This window comes from Haliotis rubra, unplaced genomic scaffold (assembly GCF_003918875.1).
Source record: "Haliotis rubra isolate DU_JTF1 unplaced genomic scaffold, ASM391887v1 Scf28, whole genome shotgun sequence".
Lineage (NCBI taxonomy): Eukaryota > Metazoa > Mollusca > Gastropoda > Lepetellida > Haliotidae > Haliotis > Haliotis rubra.
The window spans coordinates 2,869,595-2,897,546 of NW_025766891.1; the positions used below are offsets into that span (position 1 = coordinate 2,869,595).

The 27,952-nt window shown below is 39.7% G+C and overlaps 1 long non-coding RNA gene across 1 annotated transcript; it reads right to left on the minus strand.

Annotated features, from left to right (window-relative positions):
* Nucleotides 1-10,452: 10,452 nt before the first annotated feature.
* LOC124281193 lies at nt 10,453-27,913 on the minus strand. Its single transcript, XR_006899871.1, has 3 exons — nt 27,804-27,913; nt 23,453-23,459; nt 10,453-10,464 (listed from the first exon to the last, which is right to left on the minus strand). It is a non-coding gene; the product is annotated as an uncharacterized LOC124281193 (long non-coding RNA).
* Nucleotides 27,914-27,952: the final 39 nt, after the last annotated feature.

Consider the following 27,952-nt stretch of genomic DNA (forward strand, 5'->3'; position numbering starts at 1 on the left):
CCCTTAATTACATGTACTGTATATATGTATATATCAAATCTCTCACAATTGATATATCTTGAAAAATGTCCAACAATATCATTTTTCATTATGAAGCTCACCTGTTCATGGTAATATTAATGAAATTACCAAAGTATTACTGAAATATGACATACAAAAAGTGAAATATGTATTTATTGCTTCAAAATAGGCGACCCTCCTGAGAGGGTACGCAAGTCCCAAAATTCTCAAAGTGAATTTCAAACTTACCAGAATTTTAAGCGTAGAATTTTTGTGATTTTAATAATGGCTAAATTTTGACTGCCATCGTTGGCTGCTGAAGGGATGATGTAAATCCAACTAGGGTCCATGGAGGTAGCAAAGGTACTATAAGTCCCCATGGTACCTAGTTTGGTGATTGTGATTAAAGTGAGAAGGAATGTTATGTGTTGTTTTTTATCCTTTCCCATAAATTGACTAAAAAAATAAATACACTGATAAATATTTTGGTCGAAACATCCAAACACAGAAGAAACAATGAACATGGACAAGAATGTTTCAACGTAAATCAAGATTTATTTAAATGATAGGTAGAATAGGTAGGTAGGTAGGTAGGTAGGTAGGTAGAATATAACTATTTCCTTGAAAAATATCATTTTGTAAAGGACAAAGGAGTGTCGTCAAAGCGCCACCGTGGAATTACTCTTTCATACCGTGTTTGACGAATTTAACGCCCCCTCCCTAATAGGCGTCCCCCCATTAGAAATACATGAGATGATGAGCTCACACTTCTCTCCTTTCAACCAAAATGTTCCGATGTGTGCCTGCACACTTCATGAAGTTGCCAGGAAGAAGTTTATATATTCTTATTATAATGTAGCACGATAAAGAAAAGGTGTACAATTTACTTATGATTATAGCACCATATACATTTTTGTTGTTTGTTTGCTGAAATAAGCGCCCCCTCCAAATTGGAGTATCCAAAATAGCGCCCCTTTGAATTTTGTAAAGTTAAGCGTCCGGGCCGCAAAATGCGTTGAATGCGGTACTTTGATGAAAATACACAATGCCACTTTAGAAAATAGTCAAATGTAACACAAGTTATATTTGGTATTACACTTTCTCAGTAAAGTACAGATTCTAGTCCCATCCGGGATTCGATTCCACACCCACAGAGTCAGGCACCTAATCGCCAGCACACAAAGTCAGACGCCTAGACCGCTCAACCACCGCGGCTCGACAAAAATGGAAGTCTACACTGGGAACTTTGTGTACCCCTCTGATAAGCGTTAATTGCCACGGGTCCCACGGCCGAAAGCTATGAAAATACGCAATGCCATTTTAGAAAGTGGTCAAATGTAACACGTTATATTTGGGATTACAGGCACCGTAAAGAGCCACCTCCTCGTGGTGGGTGCTGGGTAACGCTAAGCGCTCTTGTGGGGTATATTTGGTCCACCAACCCGTTTGCCGTGGGTTGCGCCCCAGTGTCGGTGGAGGACGAGAGTCTGGTGGTTGAGGGCACTGGTTCCAGGAACAGCGTAGAGTCCTATGCCCAGAAGGCGTTGGCTCATGGACCAATCTGGTAGAATAATTAATTCTTTAGTTTTCTGCTGGAGTATATTATCCGGGTATCCCTGGTGCTGCAAGTCGGAGATCCACTTGTTTTTAGCATTGTCCTTGTGATACTCCGTCGTGGGTGGGGAGCTCGGATGATGAAATCTAAACACTAACGATGGCTTTTGAAACCCCAACCCCCCCCCAAATTAAACGTCCTCTTGACAATGACCCTGTTGACAACGAACTCAGCCTGCCAAAACCCACTGATAACTGGCCACGTTTGTTGTCATTGAGACCAAAGATAATACACCATTAAAATTAAATCCTTTTGCTGTGTCTACGTGTATCCAAGGCATTGCCGGCGATGTGAAGAACATTAAAAGATTACGCTCTGGTGCGCTGCTACTTGAGTGTGGCAAGAGACAGCAATCAACCAGCCTCTTGAACACTGAAACTTTTGTTGGCATTCCTGTCACCGTCGCGGCTCACAAGACACGAGCAAGGGAATCGTTGGAGTGAGTGATTGCTGGCTGACATTTCCGAACTAGATATCGTTTCCTAGATGAAGGATCAGGGTGTACTTTAAGTTAAACGTTTTTTTCAACACGTAAAAACGATACAACCATTAAAACCAACACCTATCTGTTTTCTTTTTCTTTCCCTAATACTCCAAAATCTCTCAAGGCTGGTTATTGTAACTTCAATGTGGAGACATACATTCCAAACCCTCTTAGGTGCTTCAACTGTCAGAAGTTTGGCCATGGCGTAAATACTTGCACATTGTCTGCTGTGTGTCTGCTTGACTGACTGAGTTTGGTTTTACGCCGCTTTTAGCAATATTCCAGCAACATCACGGCGGGGGACACCAGAAATGGGCTTCGCACATTGTGCCCATGTGGGGATTCGAACCCGGGTCTTGGGCGTGACGATCCAACGCTTTAACCATTAGGCTACCCCACCGCCCCTTCTGCTGTGTGTGCTCACTGTGATGAAAAGACACACACAGCAGAAGATTGTGACAGTATTGTCAAAAAAGTGCACTTACTGCGCAGGGAATCACACATCTTACTCTAAAGACTGCCCCGTTGGGAAACAGCAAATGGCAATCAACAAAATAAATTTCACGCAAAACATTGGTTTTGCAGAAGCAAAGAAATGAGCCCAAAGCTCAGAACAGACAGAAAGCTATGCTTCCATTGCCAGACCAATGACTGAGGCAATATCTAGAGTAACTAAAGTATCTGCAAGTTGTCAGACAAACTATACTTGGCTAAAAACAGATTCTCCTCAACTTTTCTCGCCCGTTGCATCTTATCAAACAGGAGAATCACTTCCTGGTACATCTCGAATCCAATCAGAGACACCCCTTGATCATGACCAAGCTTCTCAGTCATCAACAAAGTCTCAACAAGGTCTCGTTAAAACCAAAAGTTAACAGCCAGATTATTCAAAAAATCTCATTTGCAGAGCCCGAAAAGGGTCAGAAAATACAATTCAAATATAAACAAATATGGCTCTTTGGAGGATATGGACGTGTCCGAAAACGTCAGTTCTAGGGCACACAGCTTGTCGCCCACCAAAAAGGTTTTGGGGTAGATCCTCAATACATCCCTCCAAAAGATAGGTTATCAGAATAATATTATGCAATTGAATTGCAGAGGATTAAGGACTAATTTCAGTGAATTGCAGCTTTTAGTCCAGGATTTAACGCCATCAGCATTCTGTCTGCAGGAGACATATTTAAAACAGACTGATACTTTTTACCTGCGTCATTACAAGGCCTATCATTGTTTTTCACCTCCGGGTGATAGGGCCACTGGAGGATCATCCATCCTGGTCGGACGTAATGTTATCCATAGCCCTGTTACACTTACTACTAATCTCCAAGCAGTTGCAGTGCGAGTTTCGTTACACGTTGTATTTACATTATGCTCTTTGTATATCTCACCGTCCTCAAACCTTCAGAAGACTGATCTTCAAATTCTATATGACCAACAACCAAAACCCAGTATTATTATTGGGGACTTAAATGGCCACAACCCACTCTGGGGTGGGGTAACTACTAATGCTAAAGGTAAACTATTGGAAATGTTCTGTTGAGATAATGATTTATGCATATATAATGACGGTTCCAACACATATTTTCATCCTGGCACAGTAACTTATTCTAGATCTATCAATAACAGACCCAGACCTATTGGGTGAATTTGAATGGTCAGTCGAAGATGACCTCTGTGGAAGTGACCATTTTCCAAAGGTATTAAATCCTGTAAACCCATCTGATACTACCCCATCCTTGAGATGGAACTTTAAAAAAGCTAACTGGAACTTATATCGAACTCTATGTTGTAACCGACTTCAACCTGAACTTTTTATAGAGGTTCCTGCTGCCATACAGGATTGTTCTGATGAACTCAATAATATAGCTGATGAGTGTATTCCCAAATCTTCTGCAATTCCACACATACGAAAGCCATGGTTCACTGATGAGTGCAAACAGGCTAGAAAGGCACGGAAAAAAGCTGAGCATTATTTCCGTCGCCATCTTATGGTCCATAATTTGAATAATTTCAAAATTTTAACTTCAAAGGCACGGCGTACTTTCAAGCAAAGTAAACGCCAAATCTGGCTAAATTATGTGTATAATCAATTCACGAACGCCGATATCAAAAGTATGGAATATGATCCAGAAAATAAGAGGTAAGGGCTCTCAATCTAGCATTAAACATCTCAAAGCCGGAGACGAATTATTAACTTGTAAATCTGATATTGCAAGTAAACTTGGAGAAACTTTGGCCAAACACTCTTCCTCATCGAATTATGTACCTCAATTCCAAAAATATAAACAACATTAGGAAAAGAAAACTATTAATTTCAATTCAGATAATGGGGAAGACTACAATGAAATATTTTCTATTCATGAGCTTCATATTGGTCTTGAACAAGCTAACGATACTGCTACAGGGGCTGATAACATACATTATCAGCTCCTGAAGCACTTACCGGAATCCTGTTTAGAGACCCTCTTAAACAATTTTGATGATATTTGGACCTCTGGAAAATTTCTTTCTTCATGGCGCGATGCTATTATTGTTCCTATCCCGAAACCTGGACGTGACCATACTGATCCTTCCAATTATCGACCGATCTCTCTAACTAGCTGCGTTTGCAAGACTATAGAACGAATGTCAAATAACCGACATGTTTGGTACTTGGAAACCAATAACCTTATAACAGATATTCAATGTGGTTTCCGTAAAAACAGAAGTACTGTCGATCACCTAGTGCGTTTGGAATCATTTGTTAAAAACGCTCTAATTAATAAACAACACGCTGTGTCTATCTTTTTTTATCTTGAACCACTAGTAGTTTTACTGTTCTTCGTCAACAGGTTTTTTAATTTCTAACTTTATTCATCTTTAATATAATTATATAATGTTCTCGTCACGATATGGCTGAAATATTGCCGATGTGACGATTAATATTAACTCACTCGCTTACTCACTTTGATCTTGAACAAGCATATGACACGACGTGGAAATATGGCATTTTAAATGACTTACATGGCTTCGGATTGCGAGGCCGTTTGCCTCAGTTTATAGCCAACTTTTTAAATGACAGACAATTTGAAGTCCGCGTGGGTTCTACCCAGTCTGATACTTACAATCAGGATTAGGGTGTCCCACAAGGCAGTATATTGTCTGTGACCTTATTTAGTATCAAGATCAACAGTTTATCAAAGGTTTTAAACGATTCAATCGATGGATCACTTTTTGTGGATGATTTTAATATCTTGCCGTGGTAAAAATATGCATACTATTGAACGGCAAATGCAGTTGTGTCTAAACAAAATAAATGAATGTTTTTTTGAAAATAGTTTTAATTTTCTAAATCCAAAACTAATTGCTTACATTTCTGCCGTAAATACAAATAACATAAAGACCCTGAACTATAGTATGACCTGAAATTATTAAGAATTTTAGGAATATGTTAAATTAGATTTCTAGTATAAACTACCTTGACCAGCTATCAAGTGCTTGATTTCATTCAAGAGAGACAACTCCGTTAATCCCTTTTCATTAGTTTGTGAAGAGTTATCCCCCCTTGTTTACTTGCTAGCAGACGACATTTTCAGTGATCCTCAGTATGGATGATTTAGAGAAGTGGAAGTTGATTTTAGAGTATTATAACAAGGACATCAGATCAACTAAAGTGATTATAAGTAGAACAGGCATCGCTTTGTCCACTGTTTATCGTGTTTTGAAAAAGTATAGCAAATGGATATGGCATTAAGCACCAGGGAGGCGCAGGTAGGCCCAGAAAATTGACTGTCGGTGACAGGAGTCGACTTGGTATTTTTGTTTCTAAAATCAAACGAAGGAGTTTAGAAGACTTAAAGCTGGATATGATTGATAGAGGAAATGTGACTGTCTGTAAGGAGACAATTAGAACTGAGCTGCATGCAATGGGTTGGCAAAAAAATCGAGGAATTCCATCACCGATCATGAAACCTAAACGAAAGGAGCGAATGTTGAACTGGTGCTTACAGCATAGAACTTTTAACTGGGACAATGTGATTTTCTCAGATGAATGTTTTGTGTGGCTGTTTCCTAATACACTGAAATTGTGGACCAAACAAACTGAAAAACCTTTGTATCAGCGCCCCAAGTACAGTCCGAAATTTAACGTGTGGCGTGCCATATCTGTGTTAGGGGCAACGCCCCTCTGTGTATTTGAGGGGAATATGAACAGTGAGCGGTACACAGATATTCTCGAGGGACATTTACTGCCATCTGCTCACGAGTTCTATGGACATTTTTGGATTTTCCAGCAGGACAACCACCAAAAACATCGTTCAAAGCATTCACAGGCCTGGTTTCGAACCCAAAATATGACATTATTAGATTGGCCAAGCTATAGCCCTGATCTAAATCCAATAGAAAATGTTTGGGGACTTATGAAGGAAAGTGTCAATAAGAAAAATCTGACAAATATTGCTGAAATGAAAGAAGAGGTGGTCCGATATTGGGACAGCACGTACCACGACTTTCTAACTTCTTTGATCAGTAGTATGCCCCGCCGCATTGAAGCCTGCATTGTTGACCATGGTTGCATTGTTGACCATGGTGACCTGACAAAATACTGACTGTTCACCTGTCTTTGTATCTGGATTTATGTTCTGCTAATATTCACATTTAATACTTGAGTAATGAGTGAAAAAAATGTAAAAAAAAATACCTTTTTTAACTTCTCAATAATTTCTGGTTGTACTGTAACACATACATTATATCAGCAATACAACATGAATACAAATACAGTCACTCGTATAAATATCATAAACATCATAGATAAAACCACACATATGTACAACCATAAATACATATACTAAGCAGCAAAAGAAACGTCAGTTTCGAATTTTCCTTCGCAGAAACGGATAACTGTAAACTCATTTAATGTTTTGATTGAATATTTTTGGCAACATCTCCAACTTTACCTGAGCAAAGACATTCCTTCCAATACTCAGAATAGAACCCAGGAAATGGTCTCACAAACGCAACCTGATCTCGGAGATGGTACGTTGTTCTCCATTTTTTTCAGGCAACTCGTGCTGCACAAAGAACAGCCCTATAAAATGCACCTCCAAACCTGGTTGAAACATTCACATAACAACGTCAGCAGGATGCTGCGACTCACGACAGCTCAGTGGAACCAGGCGCTAGGAAGACTTGAAGCTGGCCACACTGCACAAGCCGTTGCCAATAACTTCTAGGTCAACGTTCGGACCATATACAGGCTGCAGAAACGTTTCCGGGCCACCAACACCACAAATGCTCGCCCCCGTACTGGTAGACCAAGGGTGACCACAAATCGATAAGACCGCCATGCTGTGCACAGAATCTCTTCATGCAGGCATCTGAAACAGCACGCCAGACAGTGGGAACACACGGAAGACCCAATCAGTATTGATACAGTACGCCGACATCTTAGCAGCGAGAACCTCCACTGCCGTAGACCTTACCGGGGACCTATCCTCACCCCTCGTCATTGGCGTGAACGTCTACAGTTTGCCCTACAACACCAAAACTGGCGATACAGGCAATGGAGAACTGTTCTGATCACAGATGAGAGTCGGTACTGATCAACTGCAGATGGCAGAACAAGAATATGGCGACGACATGGCCAGCGTTACTCAGACCAATATGTTATGGAAAGAGACCCATGGGGAGGTGCAAGCATCATGGTATGGGTTGGAATAGACCTGAACCAGAGAGTTGGTCCTATGGTGTTCCAGAACCTTGGTGCAAGGAGAGAAGGCGGCATCACAGCGGTGCGCTACATCGACCAAGTTCTCAGACCCCACGTCATACCACATTTCGCAAGTCACTGGAACAACATTTTCCAGCATGATAATGCCCTGGCCCACACTGCCAGGGCTACACGGGACTTCATACAGCAGAACGATGTCAACATTATGCAGTGGCCAGCCCTTAGTCCTGATTTAAACCCAATTGAACATCTTTGGGATGAAATTCAGAGGAGACAGAATAATGTCATACCAAGGCCGAACACAGCCGATTTACTCCGCCAGGCCTTTGTCAGAGTGTGTTTTTTCAAGGTGCCAATGGCCTTCATCAATCGATTGGTGCACTCCATGCATAGACGCTGTGCTGCAGTTATTGCCGCTCGTGGTGGTCACACTAGATACTGAAGTCAAGGGTCTGAATGGACTGCAAACGTTCACGTAATGTTTTTCGTTGATGTGTCAAGATATTGTACTCAAAAAAATGTTTTTGATCCGCTTATTATGTCCATTTCTGAAATCAATTGATTACAGTGCCTATCTAATTTTGAATTCGTACTGATGTTGGTTTTTGTGCTGCTGAATATATATACATACCACCAGCCGTACCATCATACATACCTACATATATGTACATTTACATACATACACACTTACATACATACGCAAGTGAGTGTGTTTAATTTTACGCCGCACTCAGCAATATTGCAGCTATATGGCGGCGGTCTGTAAATAATCGAGTCTGCACCATACAATCCAGTGATCAACATCATGAGCATCGTTCTACGCAATTGGGATGCGATGCCATTCGTCTACCAAGTCAGCAAGCCTGACCACCCGATTCCGTTAGTCGCCTCTTACGATAAGCATGGGTTACTGAAGATCAATTCTAACCCAGATCTTCACGGGTCAGCAGCTGTGAACAGTTCTCTTGTTAGACTTGATGAGGGGCGGTGAGGTAGCCTAGTTGTTAAAGCGTTCGCTCGTCACGCCGAAGACAGGTTCGACTCCCCACATGTGTAGAATGTGTTAAGCCCATTTCTGGTGCCCCCCGCTGTGATATTGCTGAAATATTGCATAAAGCGGCTTAAAACCAAACTGGCTCACCCTCTTTACTTGATGAGGGAATGAAGCAGGTCTCAGGAGTTTACCACTCTGGTGAAACCATGGCAACGTATATGGTGCTGACAGACATAGCAACCTTACCGAGATTTGAACAACAACCACAGCGAATTGCTGCCCCATAGACAAATGGGCCACCTTGGCACCAGTTATTGCAGTAGAATCAAGCTACCGACGCTGACTGAAGCTACTATGTGTTAACTATTGGAATTATGCTTGGTGATACAATTACAGTTACGTTAATCAGTTTGCAATGGTGTAATTCAGACTGGGGGTGGTGGGGATGGGGTATTAGTCTAGTTTTCAGGTATGGTGTATATTGAACCAAACGACTAGCGGGCACGCTAAATTCAACACACTCACTGGTGACTATACAAGTACAATTCCTCAAATTGGTTCTTCACATATCGATAGCCCCATGGACCCTAGTATGGTGACCTACTTTCAGTTTTTAGTGATCTATAGCCTATTTTTATATTGTGTTGTCCCCTATGGTTAAAATGTTTTAGACTCTATTACTAGTTGTACATGTATATCTGTGATATTCTAGTTGTTTTACTGCCCTTCGTCGGCAGGTTTTTATAATTTCCATATATTTCATTTCAATATCAAATGTTCTCGTCACGATATGGATGTAATATTGCCAATGTGACGTTAAATATTAACTCACTCACTCACATATCGATAGAGCGTTGTAAGTCTTACCAACGAAACGAAACATTGTCACTGACCACAGCAGTATGTCTCTCAAGCAATGGGACTACCGAACGTTTCACAAAGGACATTTCTGGATCCTTACCATTCGCAAACAACAGTGTATGATAGCTTAAAGTGGCATTCACTGTCTACATTATAGATGCGTATGTCTACCTAACTCATCGTTTACGTACATCTTGATGTACAGAAGTTGTCGCAACGCGAGTTGAGGGTGACATTAGTTGTGTTTGCGCATGAATGATTTATGTTGACGCAAAGGAATCTGTTTGTAATAAATTGATAAATCAAAATGATAACACGTCAAGAAAAAACTAAGGCACAGGCAAAGTTTGGGTGTGGTGGAACGAAACTTGATGTCACTACAACCAGGATCTATTGACTGAAGCACATGGAAAATAATCACGTCTGGTATGTCGGATCGGCCGTAAAATACACTACAGTGCAAAAGAACTACCTCAGATGTGTGACAGCAAAGCTACACGATGCTGAATTTCCACATGGTGTTTCCCGCCGTGATATTGCTGGAAAATTGCTGCAAGCGGCGTAAAACCAAACTCACTCACTCACTGAATTTCCACAACTATAGCGTAGGCGATTTCAGCAAACCTGTCGCGGTTGTATCAGAGTGTTTCGGAAACTTTCTCTGTAATTTTACGGAACTGTCAATAAGAAGTACCTGCAAACTGCAGTGTACATCATCGGACAACCTGGGTGGCTTTTTAATACACATTGAGTGAGTGAGTTTTGTTTACGCCCTTTTTAGCAATATTCCAGCAATATCACGGCTGGGGACACCAGAAATGGGCTTCACACATTGTACTCATGTGGGGAATCGAACCCAGGCCTTCAACGTGATGAGCGAACGCTTTAACCACTAGGCTACCTCATCGCCCCTTAACACACATTAGACCACTAACGGTAAATTAGTGTAATTGCTGAGGTCTTTCCTGTACGAATGCCCTGTGATATGGACAAACGCTTGAATAAACAACTCAAAATTTAGACTATGGCGATGAGGAGATCTCCAATCAATTTGAGAAGTTTTTCTTGAATCCTTATTTTGCACCGTTGATGGCTCCGGATCTTAGTGGAGTAGCTCCAGCGTTTGTTGTCACAGCAGAGTTTGATGATCTGAGGGATGATGGTCTGATGTATGCTCAGAGGATGAAGGACGCCAGGGTCTATACATGGCTTTATGATGCGGGACAGTGCCATACCTAAGTATGCAGACGCTGATCACACAATAGACACGTTTGTAAAGTATGCAAAGAAACAGTTTAAATGATCAGTTACTGTTCCTGTTCTCTCATGTTTGATTTCTCATGTTATAAATGTGCAAGCTGATTCTTCATCTGTATTTAATAAACTTAATAAACTGGCCTTCAGGCTATGTTTGAAGAGCGGTTCTAATTCCTAACTCGTGTTTGCTGATGGGAGTGGGAGTGACTGAACCGTGTTTCACTCCGCATTCAACTATCAACTCCAACTAGGAGCTCCAGCAACTCCAGTACCTGATTTCTCGAAACAAACCTACGTTTTTATTGAGATTGAGTTTGACAATTTGAAACAGCTGAGTTTCTAACTGAGTCGCATCCTAAAACCAAAAAGCCAAAACAACTCGTATAACCTATGTACCTAACTCAAATTATTCTTGGAGATGCATTTTCCTGCTTTTTCTCAAATTTAAGAAAAAACTGTAACTAAAATCATAACTCATACTTAAGTTTCTTTCGAGACATTGGGGTCAGTCTTTGGTGTGAGTGAGTGTTCTTTTTTTCCTAATTCAACTAAGACTTCCTAGAATCTCTGGTATTTAGTGGGTGCACAGATTTCGAGATTGCCCTTTTCACCAAGATGTCAAAAGCACCATATAACTCTTGCCCAGATGTTGTTTCATCAAGGTAAAAATTTCAAAGGATTTTATGGTAGACATGTGTAGGACAGTTCCAAATGTGATGCACCCAATAAGATGTCCGATGCAATTCCGTCTGTTTGTTGCCGTGGGTTTGTTTTACGTGAAAAAATGACTATACATTGCATGTGTTTTGATGGGCGCCAACCGTGGGTCAGGGTACGCGCTACCTTTTGCCAACACGTGGTGTCAACACCATTGGAGTCGGAGTCGCACAATCAAGGCTGCTTTTAGCATATTTTGAGAACAATATAGAATATAGAAACGGTTCGTCGTGTTTATTCATATGTGACCAAAATTGTAACATCGTCTTTTGTTATGAACGGACATTAAATGATAAACGTTAAATAAACATATATATAGAAAGGTTAGATAAGAAAGATATTATAAGGTTAGGTAATATAGATATTAAACAAATAACGCGCCGTTGGATAAACATAGATATTACAAGGTTAGATTATACAGACATTGTATTGTCAGATAATAGAGATACAACAAAATAGTGCAACGTTAAATGGATATAGATATAGAAAGGTTAGGTAATAAAGATATTGTAACGTTAGATAATAATGATATAAAACAAATACTGCAAAGTTAGATAAACATCGACATTGCAAGGTTAGATTATAAAGACATTGTATTGTAAGATAATAAAGATACAAAAAAATAGTGCAACGTTAGATAAAGCTAGATATTGTAAGGTTAAGAAATAACCATATTTAAAGGTCACATGCCACCAAAAAATCAAACATAATTAAAACACAATTATCACTTATTCGTGACATATGATATACATTGCTGGTTATGAAAAAGCATATAAACAAAATTATAAGCGTACAATCGCAAATCAAAAGTACAATATTTTGTACTTGGGTTTACTTCCCAAGAAACGAAGCACCCGGGATACCGAACCCAGTCAGTACGGGTGGGTGTGCACTCAAGTGTAACGGCTGGTTCATTTGCAGATGCTGTCACGGCTCATTGTCTGTGTATATATATAGATGTTGGGTTTTGTAAATACATGTTCATTTTTGGTGTATAACATTTTGCAATCAACAGACATCATAACATGTCATGTGTACAAGTATCACACCTGCCTGTCTGTGTAATTACATAACGTGACAGAGACCGAACTCGCGCCATAAATCAATGCGTTTTGTTTATGGTGTATAGCCTGATAGGTTTGAAGTTCAAATTGCATGTGGTCAGTGATCGAAGTTGTGTATTGAATATTGTCATTAGCAGACAGGCAGGCAGACACATAGGCGTCAATAAAACAGACATTGAGTTTTGTCTGTGACAACGACATACCTATATCAAAGTTAGGAATTCTGTCAACGCTGAATAATGACATTGCTTTTAAGTATCGAACTGAGAAAGTGACTCGGTAAGAAGAACGTATGGTGAAATAGACAAATGAAATTATATAAACAGTTAAATCGGTAATCTACTGTCATAACATATGGAAAGCTCGCGCCTGTCAAATATCAACAAAACATTAGAAAAATAGCTCACACCAAAGCCTTCACCGAGTATTCACCGGACAACCCGCTTCCAAGCTGCGCGAACCTATTTCACTGCGCATGTTCTATGAGCGCAGCCCAGCTGTTGAAACCACTTCAATTCTTCTGGGGGAAAGGTAGTGAATCGTTTGAACTCCGATTTCGCGCGGATTCTTTCATCGCGTTATTTTTCAACTTTATAAGTTGAATTTGCACTTTTGATGAATTGTTTCTGTATGTCCATACCGAAAGGTATCAGAATCTGCAAAGTTGTGTTTTACGTTGCATGTGACCTTTAAGGTAAGATAATGAAGATGAAAAAAGTGCAACGTTAGATAAATATATGTATTGTAAGATTAGGTAATATAGATATTGCAATGTTAGATTACACAGAAATAGTAAGGTTAGATAAAAAAGATTTAGAATTAGTTCAACGTTAGATGAATATAGATATCGTCAGGTTAGATAATAAAGATGTTTGTATGTATATATATATATATATATATATATATATATATATATATATATATATATATATTGAATGGTTAGATTTTATTATTTTTCCAAGGTTAGTTGATAAAGATACAAACAAATAGATTAGAGAAATATAGATATTGTAAGGTTAAGTAATAAAGATATTGTATGGCAAGAAATAGGGATAGTGTATGGTTAGATAATAAATACTTACTTATAGACAGTGCAAAGTTATCTAAATACAGATATTATAAGGTTAGTGACGTTGATAACGTTAGATACACTACACAGCGTATCAACATACAGGAGCCATATGACAGCATGTACTTCTAATGTTTTGCAAGCTTCACTGTGAAAACTATCGGCCATATTCCATAGTAAATATCTGTTATTTATTACCCATACGGGTGAGGAGATCCCGTGTAATATTTTGATATTTGCACAGTGTGCAATTTAGAGATTCTCAACGTCGATTGGTCAATCGTATATTTGCACATTTTCACTGGATGCCGGAACTACTTTCACATAACCCACGTTCATTCATAATATTTCATCGATTCATTATTGGATTGACCTTGCTGACACGAGTAGGCTTGATCGACACATTTGCGATCTACGACTAGATATTGGATATGTAATTGTACTCGTTGAAAATATAGTTCAAATATACAAGGGGTGTGATTAATAAATTCGCCCTGAAACGACTTTGGAAACTGTTGAATTGTGGTCTTTTTCATACCGTTATCTACAGTACTATATTGTGGTTCGATTGTGATTCCATGAGGCTTGAGCAGTTTGGTTTCATACGCGCATTAATACAGATCAGCTGATTTAGCTGTAAACACTTACATAAGCCATATTTTACAGTAACTTTAAATAACTGTTATATATGTATTCAAATTATACGATAAAAGACATGTCACAGCAGCACTTCTAAACGGAGACAACCCATAATATTACCCATAATATTTCCGAGAGAATGCTACAAAAGAATTATCGTCGGCACAAACTATGACGACGATGATGTTTGTTGGGACACACTGCTTCAATTCGTGTTAGGCAAGTCTGTCATATCGAAACAATGGTTCGTTTTCACCTGTTGATATTGTGAAGTAGGACGCCCCATCCAAACTCCACGCAATACTCTGGCCATTGATTTCTTCAAAGTAAGGGAGTGTCAAAGCCTGCGTGGAATCCGTTAGAACCGACTCCATGTCTTCCTCTTTCTCAACATACCAGTAGAAGACATCCTCTTGGGACTTGAAGACGAATTCTTTACCATCAGGAGATATATCTCCTGCATATGGGGCCATAGATTCGCTCTCCTTTGGGAAGGCTACATCAAAGAGTAGTTTAGTTTCGCCATCCAGAACCTCATGAAAACCACCAGGTTCATCAAGCGTCTCCATCAGAAACAGCCGACCTCTTGGTGAAACCATCAGTGTTCTACAGTCCTCTAAGTCTGTTCTATAAACATAATTATGTAAAACTAAGTACTTATGCCCGTTGAAATATTGTACGTACCATATACGATGGTGTCTGAATATCTGTTCCCCTTTGCTATTGACTATTGACCAAAATATTTATTAGATATAACATTTAGCATTCTGATCATCCTTATGATGAAACAATTGTGATAATCTTCTCATTAACATTACAACTTATTTGCTTAACTATACTACCCATTAAAAGTTTAGATTCACTTAAAGCACTCACTATATGTTATGTAATATATGGTTACATCGAAGCTGAATTTCTCCACAAATTTTGGGAACCAACTGCAAACGTTATACAGATGAATTGCCCGAGGATCATGCATCAAATTGCTGAAATGCATGTGCAAATATCGTGCATGTGAACAGCTGCGTTTTGGTTTAAAGTTTTGTTAATAATTTGCCAATTCTCACTGATTTTTATCATTTACTGAACTCATGACAATATTATTTTCAACAATTTTTTACAATACATCAGTTCATGTGTAAAACAGTACCTTTAAACAGAATGGAATATTTTGCAAAATCTAGTTTAGAACAGTTGACTGAAGTAAGTGTCTATATTTACACTAATGAGTCTAAACTTTTGATGGGTAGTATTAATGGCATCATATGCCAATTGTGTTGAGTAGCTTACACACATGTATGCAGTAAGAATATTTATCATACAATAGCATCTGACTCCTTTGACAAACAATATTCGCTACATTTTACATTTAGCATTTTAATCATCATTTTGATGGGACATTTTTGAAGTGTACATTCGCATTGCAAATACTTCATATCTTCTAAAAATCATTACAATTTAGCTGTCCTTGTCATTGTCAATATATAGGTTGTATTGATAATGTACGAAGTTGAAAACTTACTCGAAGCTGATCACCTCAATGTCGTCCTCCCCAAGAGAGTGTTCCCGACCGGGCACCATCACCTCGGGTTCCTGTATCTTGTAAATGAGATTAGCAGGTCCTTCTCCATTATTTCCAGTATCAGGTATATAAATACAATGTCCCAAACCACTCGTATCACACGGACCACAAGCAACGTCCTCCCAGTCGACGTTGATAACATCCAGATTGATCTTGGTAACGAGCGAAGCATTATTTGCATAGTAAGCATATATGTTACTGTCATAGCCACTGTCACTGTCTGTCGGGCCTTCCATGACTGTATACACAATCCCCGGATGTTGGCGGCTAGCACATATTCCTGATGGATTCATCTCTCCAGAACTAAGGATGGAACCTACATACTTTCGCTCTGAAAATCCTGAAACACGAAGTCGAAACAGGTGAAACAAGATTTGTATCTATGTTTACAGAGCATAAATGTATACAGAACATTGATTAACATATGCAAAATACATAACATAGACATCATATAAGTAAAAAGAGCATATGTGTACATGACCATATATTTAATCATATGATGTATGCATATGATGCTTTTTCGCTGGCATACATGTGCAGCTAATCAGGCCTCTTAATCATAAATATCTTAATATGACGATAAAGACCTATTTCACATTACACATATTCGTACAGTGTTTAATTCACCTTTTGCTTTTCCGTGGAAAGGTTCTGTATTTTTAACACCATTATGTCCTCTTTCTGCTTTCTGTCCAAATTTCTCCGTTAGTTTCTCTTCTAAATATTTTATATCCTTCGCCACATCATTTAAAAAAGTATTTCGTGCAGAGAAAGTATCGATCCTGTCACCACTTCCATTGGAATGCATTTCTGTTTTGTATGAAGCATCACTTGCACTGCTGATAGTTGGAATGAGTTGCAACATCAAAATCATGAGCCTTGAAACATATATTTCCATCGTGCAATGTATGTGACGATGTTCAAACACTGACGAAATTACAACGCTCTATTTGTAAAGATGATCGAGCAAAACATATATAAACCTATTCCATTACAGGAATTTCAGTCTTCAGCTCCATCGAGCCCTTCCTGAACCTACAAGACAGACAATGGGTATACATGCCTTTATATATAATATAATTGTATACTGGAATATTCGTGTCATTTGTAGTGTATGTAAGTCACGAATACTTATCCAGTTACGGAACTGAACAAAAGTGACTATTACATTCGAACATTTTAATACGTCATGTTGTAACAATACGTTTAGCCTGAGATAAACAAGGCTGTAATTTGAGTGAAGCTTATCTGGCATCTCTTTTGTACATAACAAGGTATAACATGCACGTGTATCAGTTATGATAAGGAGTCAGTGATAAGGAACGTTATACAAGAGTATGCATGTCATGTTTCAATGAGGCAAATCAATAATGTGAACTGGTGTTTGCGATAAGGGTATCGACATTTCCCGCTTGGGTGAGTGAGTGATATTTCTTGTCACATACATTCATGGCGCTTAAATTGAGAATATAAAAACCTGTTGAAGAACTACATTATAAACAGCCAGAAAACAACAGATATAGATGTAACAGTAGAGAGACTGAAATAAACTTTTGTCAGTCTGTCTGTCTGCCTGTCTGTCTAACATGCAAAAAAGGTACCAATCGTCATCAACTGAAGTAGATCACCATACTAAGTAAGGACCATGGGGTCTTACGGTACGTTTGCTTCCTGCATGGACCCAAACTGGATTTACACAATCACTTCAGCCATTCTTCACTTCAGTGATTGTGCTGTTTATATATTTACAAAACATATTTATCAAACCTTTTCAAACAATTCTTCTTTTTTTTAAAACAATGATTAAATGATAATTGACCTGGTTAAAAAGATCCTTCATTGTTTTTACACCTTGTGATGGACAAAAAATACAGTGAAGCAGGACATGCTTGACCGTGATTATTTCATCACAAGGGATGCTTATTGGAGGATTCTGACCTTTCAATGTCTAGAATGACCAATACGACATTGTCGCATAATAACTTCTTCCAATCTGGACTGACAACCCAAGTAGGTATAACCAATAACTGGTTTAATTTCATATAAAAAAAAAATATAAACACCTGAGTGTCCCACTTCTTTTGCGTTTGATTGTAGATGTTGTAATGATCAGTTTGTAATCAGTATACAGAAGTAAAAGTGGTGTCACAGATTTGTTGAGAGCTGCTTTAGTGTCAGCCATAGTGTTACCAGAAATCCCAACATGGCTGGGTAGCCAACAAAATACGATGTCGTAATGGCCAGTAGCAAGAACCTTAAATAATTCAATTAAAATTGGATGTTTAGAGAAGACATGTTTTTGATAGTCTGAAGACACGAAAGAGAATCTGAAACAAGAGTCATCAGAAGAATAAAAATCCCCCCGGACCCCACAAATTTGGAAGAACAAATCATCTGACAGTTACTAAAGTCCAACTTGTTTTGAGAGAGTCTGAAAATATGGCGAACTGTGTATATTTAGACTGGTTATTTATATATTTTAGAGCTGTTAGTATAGCATTAGCCTCTGCTGTAAAAACGGAGCCGCCATACGGTAAACTTGAAGGTGCTGTTCTGGATCCCATGACATTGGCACTAGCAACTGTCTCACCATATTCGGATCCATCTGTGAAGATATATTTAAACGTAACATAAGTGTAATTCATTATCTTGTTGTTGGTTTGTTTCATATTTTCAGTTCAGTTAATGTTATGACCACCTTTAGACGTAGTAACTGCCAAGCTGAGTTGGGGGCTATATGTTAGAGATCGATTTTAGCTTTAGAAACAGCAGATCGTATTCTTGATGATTTGTTATTGTAGAGTTTAAAATCACAGTCATAGGCAGGGTTGGATTTAGTAGAACGTAATTTAGAAATATATTGACAAGATAGTTAAAGACAGCGTAGTTTTAGCGATGGATCAACAGCCGCTACGTCTAAACTATGAATCGGTAAGGCTCTGAAGACTCCAGGGCAAAGTCTTAGGCCTTGGTGATGGATTGGATCTAATAGTTTGAAATTGCTGTTACAAGCCCCACCATAAATGATGGAGCCGTAATCCAATTTAGAACGGATTAGAGCCTTGTACATCTGGAGAAGGGGTTTTCTTATCCCTTCCCCACTTCGAATTTGACACAACTTATATGTAATATGTCAAGCGCCTTCGGGCAATTTATTTTTAAACATTTAAATAAGGCTGAAAGGTCAAATGGTGATTGGAAATATTACTCAGGAATTTAGCTTCCTTTGCAACTTCAACAGGTGTGCCATCTAACCTTTGTTCTGGATCTACATGTGGTTTGTATTTTCTGCATAAATGAATTCAGTTTGTTTTGGTTTTCGAGAATTTGAATTCATTTTCCAAACACCATTGATTATTTCTATTTAAGCATAATTGCAGCTGCTGTTCGATGGTATGCAAAAAATAATTACACGGCAAGAAACATTAAAGCCATTCATCAATTGAATTGTTGAAAACTTTAGATAAACTGTTTATCTTTATATTGAGTGAAGTGACAGACAAAATACAGTCATGTGGGACTGCCTTTATGCTGCTTGTAATAATCAGACATGGTAGAACCTAAACGGACTTGAAGTTACCTGTCATGTAAAAATAATAATATAATTGAGCCAAACGACCTCGCGATCTAAAATCGTTTACATCTCTCAAAATTCCATATTTCTTCGTTGTGTTGTGTGCTTTTTGTAAATCAAATAGGATCAACACTGCATGTTGATTTTTTATAATGGCATTTTTACAAATGATTCCCATCGCACTAATGATCAATAGTACTTCGATTTTTACGGAAACGACACTGTACGTTCTAATGTCATAAAATAATATTTAAAAGCGTCTCTAAACACGATTCTGGTGACTGGTTCAGTAGTTGATAATGTATGCTATCATATCCTGTGGCTGTATCGTGAGCCAGTTCAAGAATGGAACATATCTCATTGTAATCTTCCCCATTATCTGAAAGGAAATTAATAGTTTTCTTTTCTTGTTGTTTTTGTTATACTTTTGGAATTGAGGTAAATTGTTAGAAGAGGAAAAATATGTGGCCAACGTTTCACCACATTTTATAGAAATATCGGATTTATTGGTTAAAAACTGGTATCCATCTTTAAGATGGTGAACGCTCAATTTAGAGCCCTTACATTTGATTTTCTGGATCATATTCCATTACCTTTGATATCGGTGTTCATGAATTGATTTTGGATATATAACTTCGCCAAGAGCGGCGTTTACTGTGTTTAAACAGAGACCATATACCGATCGGTATATGATCTCTGGTTTAAAGTTATGCGAGCTTTAGTGTTTACATTTTTTAATATACTCAAATTGTGGACTATCTGATGGTGACGGAAGTAGTGGTCAACCTTTTTCCTTGTCTTCCCAGCTTGTTTGCAGTCATTGTTGAACCATGGTTTTCTGATGTGTGGAATTGCACAGGACTTAGGGATACACTCGTCTGCTATATTATTCAGTTCATTCGAGAAATATTTTATAGCATCAGGAACATTATCAAAAAGTTCAGATTTAGGTTTGTCATTACATAGAGTCTCATACAGAGGCCAGTTAGCCTTTTCACAATTCCATCTTGAGGATGGAGGAACAGGTTTTATTATTGTTGGAAATGGTCACTTGCAATGAGGTTGTCGTGGACTGACCTTTCAGATTCATTCAGTAGGTTTAGGTCTGTCAATGACAAATCAAGAAGTGATTAGGTTCCTGTGCCAGGGTTTAAATATGTGTAGGAACCATCGTTATATATGCATAAATCATTATTTGAAATGAAATCTTCCAGAATCATCCCTTTATTGTTTGTATTTGTACTGCCTCAAAGTGGGTTATGCTCATTCAAATCACCCACGGTGGTCTTGGATTTTGGAAGCTGGTCATAACGCTCTTGAAGCTTGCTGAGCACAAAGTGAAAACAATGCGTGTGGTTATCCGACTGCCTGTAGTTTTGTATGAAGTGAAACAGTACAGAAACACGCTGTGAATCACACACTGCATTACGAAAACGGAAGGTCCCCCTACTATATAAATGCAACCAATGTTGCGTCAACAATAGTATCAACGTTAACAGTATTATGATAAGCACAATCAGTATTTTATTGGTGCGATTTATCTGGGGCTGTTGGAATGGTAGAGGTGGTCCACAACAAGACAGTGAGTATCCTTTTACGCCACTTTTAGTAATATTCCAGCAACATCACGGCGGTGGACACTACAAATGGGCTTCATAGATTGTACATATGCGAGAAATCGAACCTGGGCCTTTGGCGTGAATCACTGGGCTACCCCACCGCCCCATAAGACAGTATGTTTATCCTGTACGAACTTACTCAAATGTAATGACCCCTATCTCTTCCTCCCCCAAGGAAATAGGTTCACCCATAACTAATTCTTCTGGTTCCTGCACTTTGTAAATGACAGTCGAAGGATCACTCCTTCCATCTCCAGTATCGGCTATATAGATGCAATGTCGAAATTCTTGTGTGTCACAAGGGCCACGTGCAGTGTCCTCCCAGTGAATATTGGGAGAATCCAGAATAATAAATTTGTATGGTGCTATGTGTCAGTAGTTTTGTTACATGCAGTAGTAATTCTAGTATTGATTCTAAGTGGCAGAAAACTGACTGAGGCGCTCATAAAATACACTGTGATGATGCTCCCTCCGCAGTTCTTGTACTAGAGTAAGCTCCCCTTGTTGTGTACAGTCGAAACTCAACCCCAATGCTTGACACTTTCGCTACTCTCTTTGTGTAGGGATCTCCGCTGAGAGAGACTTGACTTGTTTACAGTTATCAGCTTCCGGGATTAATCTACATTGGTCGGGTCGCTTCGAGCCAGCATGTACTTGAAAACTATATTTACCTATTTAGGTGCGATAGAAGTGAGTTCCAGACCCCATTTCTACGACCTGACTTGAGGCTCATCTTCTCACCTTGACTTGCAACTCTGACACATACAGGACATTCGTCCTCTGACGTTTGTAATAAAGCCTGATAGATACATAGCTGCCGTCACATATTTTGTCCCAAACCTGAACCCGTTGTAAACCAAAAAATGGCATTTCAATATAGTTCGCTCATTGTTTAAGGATCGTGGGTGTTTTTTTGTTTTTTTTCATTTGTTTGACTGTTTGTGTTCCTACGTATTTTCTTGGTTAACCCTCGCGTTTTGAAATCCATGTAATACACATCCCAAGAATCTGGTGATTCTTTCAGGCATCTGTGGCATTTATACTCCATGAGTGACTTACGGGACATAATGCACATGGATGTCACGATTATTATGGATGATGTCGTTAACCTACTAGCATCACTCCGTAGTGCAATTTCGACTCCATCATGGGCATATGTTTATGAAGGACTATCAAATATCAATAAGACCGGGTGGGCTTGATGTTTGGATTGCTTCCAGAGTAGTGAGTATGCTCTCGGCACTTAACGTCAAACCTTTCAAACATCCATGTCCAAAACAAATCATAATGAAGCAAAATATTACTTGGTGCACATGTATATAGGTCCTGCTGATACACAATACCTTTTGGAAACCATATGCTATAGCACTTTTTGTTGAGTCCCAAATGACTTCTTCCTAAAAGTCGTCTTTGGGACTACAATTTCCACATAAAGTACGGATTCTGATACTGTTTTCGGTTGAATGGCACCTGAGATTCGAACCCGTACCCTCAGAGTCAGGCAACAAAGACAGCGATTCAAAGTACTGGAATATATGTCATATATAGGGGCCGATTTCAAGAACGATTAACAAAATTGCACTGTAATATTACCCTCGATAGAAATGGGAAATGCAATAGAATGGGATATGGCAATCACCAGTTGCAACTGACGTGCATCAACTGCTTGGAGTGAGATGACCTGAAGTGACATGGCGTCACCTTGGAAGAACCATGACCAAGGAAGAACATCAGCGTCCATGTTGTTTTACGACAGGATATTGCCCACTTGCCCACTTGCTCACCCATTTGTCGACACTTGGTGTCATCACTGATTTTCGGTCCTCAATTCGTACACTTACCACGGCTGTTTAGCCCTGGATGTTGCATACTGCAGCAACAGACGCTGTTTGTGAGGAAGGACATGCTCACCCAATTCACTAACACCTGGTGTCATCACTGATTTTCAGTCCTTAGTTTGTATACTTGCCCTAGCTCTTTAGCCCTTTGAGTCAATAGAATCTGTTTCGTAGGATAATAATCAAGGCAGGTTATTCTCTTACATTGAAGTTTTATATTCATGTTAATTTTTAACAGTGTGTTCAGAAAGGAGCGGTGGGGTAGCCTGGTGGTTAAAGCGTTCGCTCGTCACGCTGAAAACCGGGTTCGAATCCCCAATTGAGTACAATGTGTGAAGCCCATTTCTGGTGTCCCCTGCCCTGATGTTGCTGGAATAGTGCTAAAAGCGGCGTAAAACCATACTCACTCATTCAGTGTGTTCAGAAAGAGACATTAACCCTAAGTCAGCAACTTTGTAGCTGTTGTGGCACGGAAACCGACTTTTTTGTGAAACTGGTATGTTTGGAACAACCCAGCAACAATTGACACCAATTGTCTACTTCTGTTTGACTCATCCGTACATGCAGTTTTCCCCCTCCCTGATGTTTGATATACAGAGATAATAACAATGAAAAAATGTTTTAAAAATACAGATGACAAACAGTTTAAAAATACGAAAAATCTAGATAACTACTGTACGGAAACACTTAATTGCCTCTTTCCGCAGAGCAAATGGGACAGTCATAACTTTTTCTCCCATGAGTTGAGTTTTAGTTTTAATGTTCCAGGAATATCACGGGTTTTTTCAAAGGTTTCAGGTTTATTTCAGGGAGTAGACAAACTGGGAGTAATTAACTATACAGATACAGTACATTATTAATTGTAGGGGTGCTCCATTTTATGTTTATGTTCATGAGTAGGCAAAGTGGGAGTTATCATAATGGGAAGATACCCCAGGAATGGGCTTCACACAGGGAATCGAACCCGGGTCTTCGACGTGAAGAGGGAAATCTTCAACCACCAGGCTACCCCACCGCTCCTTCTCTCGTATGTGTTCCTATTTATGTCTGGCATTAGTTTTAGTGTTCACATTTCAGCACAAAGGGAAGTGAAAGACGAAATACACATATCACAGTATGGAGAAAGTTTCACACGACCAGTTTGGGTTTGAAGCGGTATTGTGTTGCAATTCAAGGTCATATCGAAGGTTTCGTGGAATTATGGTTATCTTTTGTTTAAAACAATCTTGAATGTCCTGTATCGACCGTAATTAACTAATTAACGATAATAATGTCTGGCATTACTTGTTTTTGATTGCGTGCGAATAATATGTATTGAGCGATGTTATCGTTTTATGTGTAGCTGTGTATTAGATCAAAGGCACGTTTCTGTGATTAAAAGACGATTTTTATCGGTAGAAATGATATAGGGTTAATCAGATATAGTTATCGTTGTGTGTGACAGCTGTGATCAAACTATACTGGTTATGTACTTGACACAAAGGAACAAACGATAATACGAACAATGTCGGTGGAAATCTAAGTGAAGAGCGGAAGAGGTGAGGTGAGGTGAAATTGGGTTTAACGTCGTGCTTGAGAATATTTCGCTCATATGACGACGTGCATGCGTGTGTATGTGTATTTGCGGCTGCTTGTACTAGCCCAGACTTAAGCTTGTTTTATAGTGCTAGCCCACTGAGATACCATGCCGCAGTGAAGCATGAATACCCCATTCAGACACATTATACTGACTCCGAGCGGACCAGTCCTTGTTGTACCCATTAATACCGAGCGCCAGGCAGGGACCAACAAGTACCATATTTTAACGTCTTTTGGTATGACGCGGTCGGGGATCGAACCCGCGACCTTCCGCTCTCCGGGTGGACGCTCTAACCACTACACAAGGGAGGCGGTCGAGAGCGGAAGAGATTAGATGATTGTGCGCGTGAGAGTGAGTTGACTGCGTGAGTGAGTTAGTGAGTGCGTGAGAGAGAGATATGAGTGAGTGAGTGAGAGCGGATGGACGCTGAGTGCATAAGAGTGAGTAAAGGAGCGAGTGATTGCGTGTGTGAGAGAAAGAGCTGAGAGAGCGAACGAACGCTGAGTGCATAAGAGTCAGTGAATGATCGAGTGAGAGAGAGAAAGAGAGAGAGAGATGAGTGAGAGCGAATGGACGCTGAGTGCATAAGAGTGAGTGAGTGAGTGAGTGAGTGCGTGAGATGATGCCAGAGCTGAGTGCCCGGGGACAGTGTGTGAAATAGCCACTGATCCGCTAGCCTGTAGCTAGTGAATTACCATCGGATCATTCTTTTAAATATATCACTCAATCAGATCTGTAAAGTTATAATGCACTTTAAATCATGCAAGATTATGGCCTGATAAAAATGTTCATCATATTAGCAGCTTAATCATGAAACTCGTGTCATTCCGACAATATCTTATTCTGATCTGTTTTTGTAATCATTTGCTTGGTTTCCACATTCAAATTTCGGGCTAGCAAACAAAACTGGCTAACAAAATTTGGAAACTATTTCGCACATTGTGTGGGAGTGAGTGAGTGAGTGAGTGATCGAGTTCACCCCAGTCAGATAGACATAGAATGTAATGATTCTGACGAGGGACATATCTTGTCAATTTCTCAGTACAGCACTAATGGTGGAGTTTCATTCAAAAACTAGAAGCTGCAAAAGTGTATTCCCAAATATAACACAAGTTGCATTTGATTACTTTCTGAAAATCATTGTGTACACATCTCAATACTTTCCTCGAATATTATGCAGTCATATCCCTCTCTCAGTCTGACTAAATCTATCAAACAAAATGGCAAGATATTTTCCACTTTACTTGTTGATGCTCATGCTGTTGAATACTGGATTGTCTTTTCAGAGATTCTTTACAGACCGCCACCATATAGCTGGAATATTGTTGCGTGTGGCGTTAAACAACAAACCAATCAACCTTCAACTTTACTGGCATTGTAAAAGATCGAAGGCCAATTCTCTTCCACTGACTTACCAACCTGAACTAAAAATCTAAAAGACCAGTGAACCAGATTCTGTTTAAAATTTAAACCTATGCATAAAGATACAAGGAATAAAACATACTCTCCTGACGATTTTATGGCAAAAAGGACGACTTCAGCTTTCCAATGGTCAAAGTTTCTCTTAATGTCGAGCGATTCAATCTTTTGTCGTTTCCATTTGAGGTACAATCCATATCACTATGATCTATCAGTACTATATACGATTGGATGTACTCCAGGCTTGTATTTGTTCTTGCTATTATTAAAATGTTGACAGAGTTCACTATTTGTAGACCGCCTCCGTGGTGAAGTGGGTAGAGCATCCGCCCGGAGAGCGGAAGGTCGCGGGTTCGATCCCCGGCCGCGTCATACCAAAAAGACGTTAAAATATGGTACTTGTTGGTCCCTGCCTGGCGCTCGGCATTAATGGGTACAACAAGGACTGGTCGGCTCGGAGTCAGTATAATGTGTCTGAGTGGGATATTCATGCTTCACTGCGGCATGGTATCTCAGTGGGCTAGCACTATAAAACCAGCTTAAGTCTGGGCTAGTACAAGCAGCCGCACATACACATACGCACACATGCACGTCGTCATATGAGCGAAATATTCTCAAGCACAACGTTAAACCCAATTTCACCTCACCTCACCTCACCTCACCTCACCTCACTATTAGTTGCGAGAAGCACGTGCACAAGTGTCGACAAAGTCATTGATTCACTTACCTGAGCTGTGCTGTCTCCATCCTTTCTCGAACACCTGTACATGTCCGTGTCTTTCTTTGCACTCCTCCCTCGTAACACTGACTGACTGACTAAGTTTGGTTTTACGCCGCCTTTAGCAATATTCCAGCAACATCACGGCGGGGAAAACCAGAAATGGCTTCACACACTGTACTCATGTGGGGATTCGAACCCGGGTCTTCGGCGTGACGAGCCAACGCATTACCCACAAGGCTACCCCACCGCCCCTCCCACGTAACAAATAGTGAACTGTGTCAATCTTTTAATGATAGTTTGTTAAACAAGTTTTTTTTCTGGAAGCTGATCGACAAGTCACGTTTCTCACAGCAAAGATTTCTATACAGAGAAAGTAGCGAAAGTGTCGTTTGGGGGTTTGAGTTTCGGTTGTATGCAACAAGGGGAGCTTACTCCAGTACACGACCTACCGTGCGAGCATCATCACAGTGTATTATATGAGCGCCTCAGTCAGTTTAGCCCCCAAAACAGCTCTGTCATGGACTGAATCTATTCTTTGAATTCGACCTTGTGGAATTCTGGCACATTCCTCTTGTGCAGTGCCTCCGACAGTTGATCTAACGTATGGGGCGTCGGTTTACGTTCAAGTTCGCGATGGTCGAGGTCATACTACAAACACTCAATGGGGTTGAGGTCGGCGATTTGGAAGGCCATGGAAGCACTGTAATGTTCTTTTTCAGACGATACTTACTAGTGACATGTGCTTCGTGAGGCCTGGGTTTATGTAGCTGGGACAACTCCCTCTGGCGGCCAATGATCGGAACCATGTGTGTCTGTAAGATTCCGTCTCTGTACAGAATAACAGTTAAATTGCCCCCAAAAAGCGCAGTAAGTTAGATTTCTGCGTGTAAGATATGGCTCCCCACATCATGCCATTCCCCCACACCATATCGGTTAACCTGGTCAACACAATTCATTTCAACGTTGTTAACACATACTCTTCCGTCACGGCACTGAAGCAGAAAACCTCTTTGAGAGGCATTTACAAGTTGGGGTAGTAAGGCATAGGCCTGCGCAATATAAACGGTTCAGACATGAAAACGAAACGTATTGCGATACGCTGATCGAAAACTGGTATTTTGACATGCATTCGGAAAATTTCGTAACACTCGGAAATCCGCGGATATTTCCGTTTTCCATTGTGTGGTGATCATGTTGATGAAGATGTTGATGA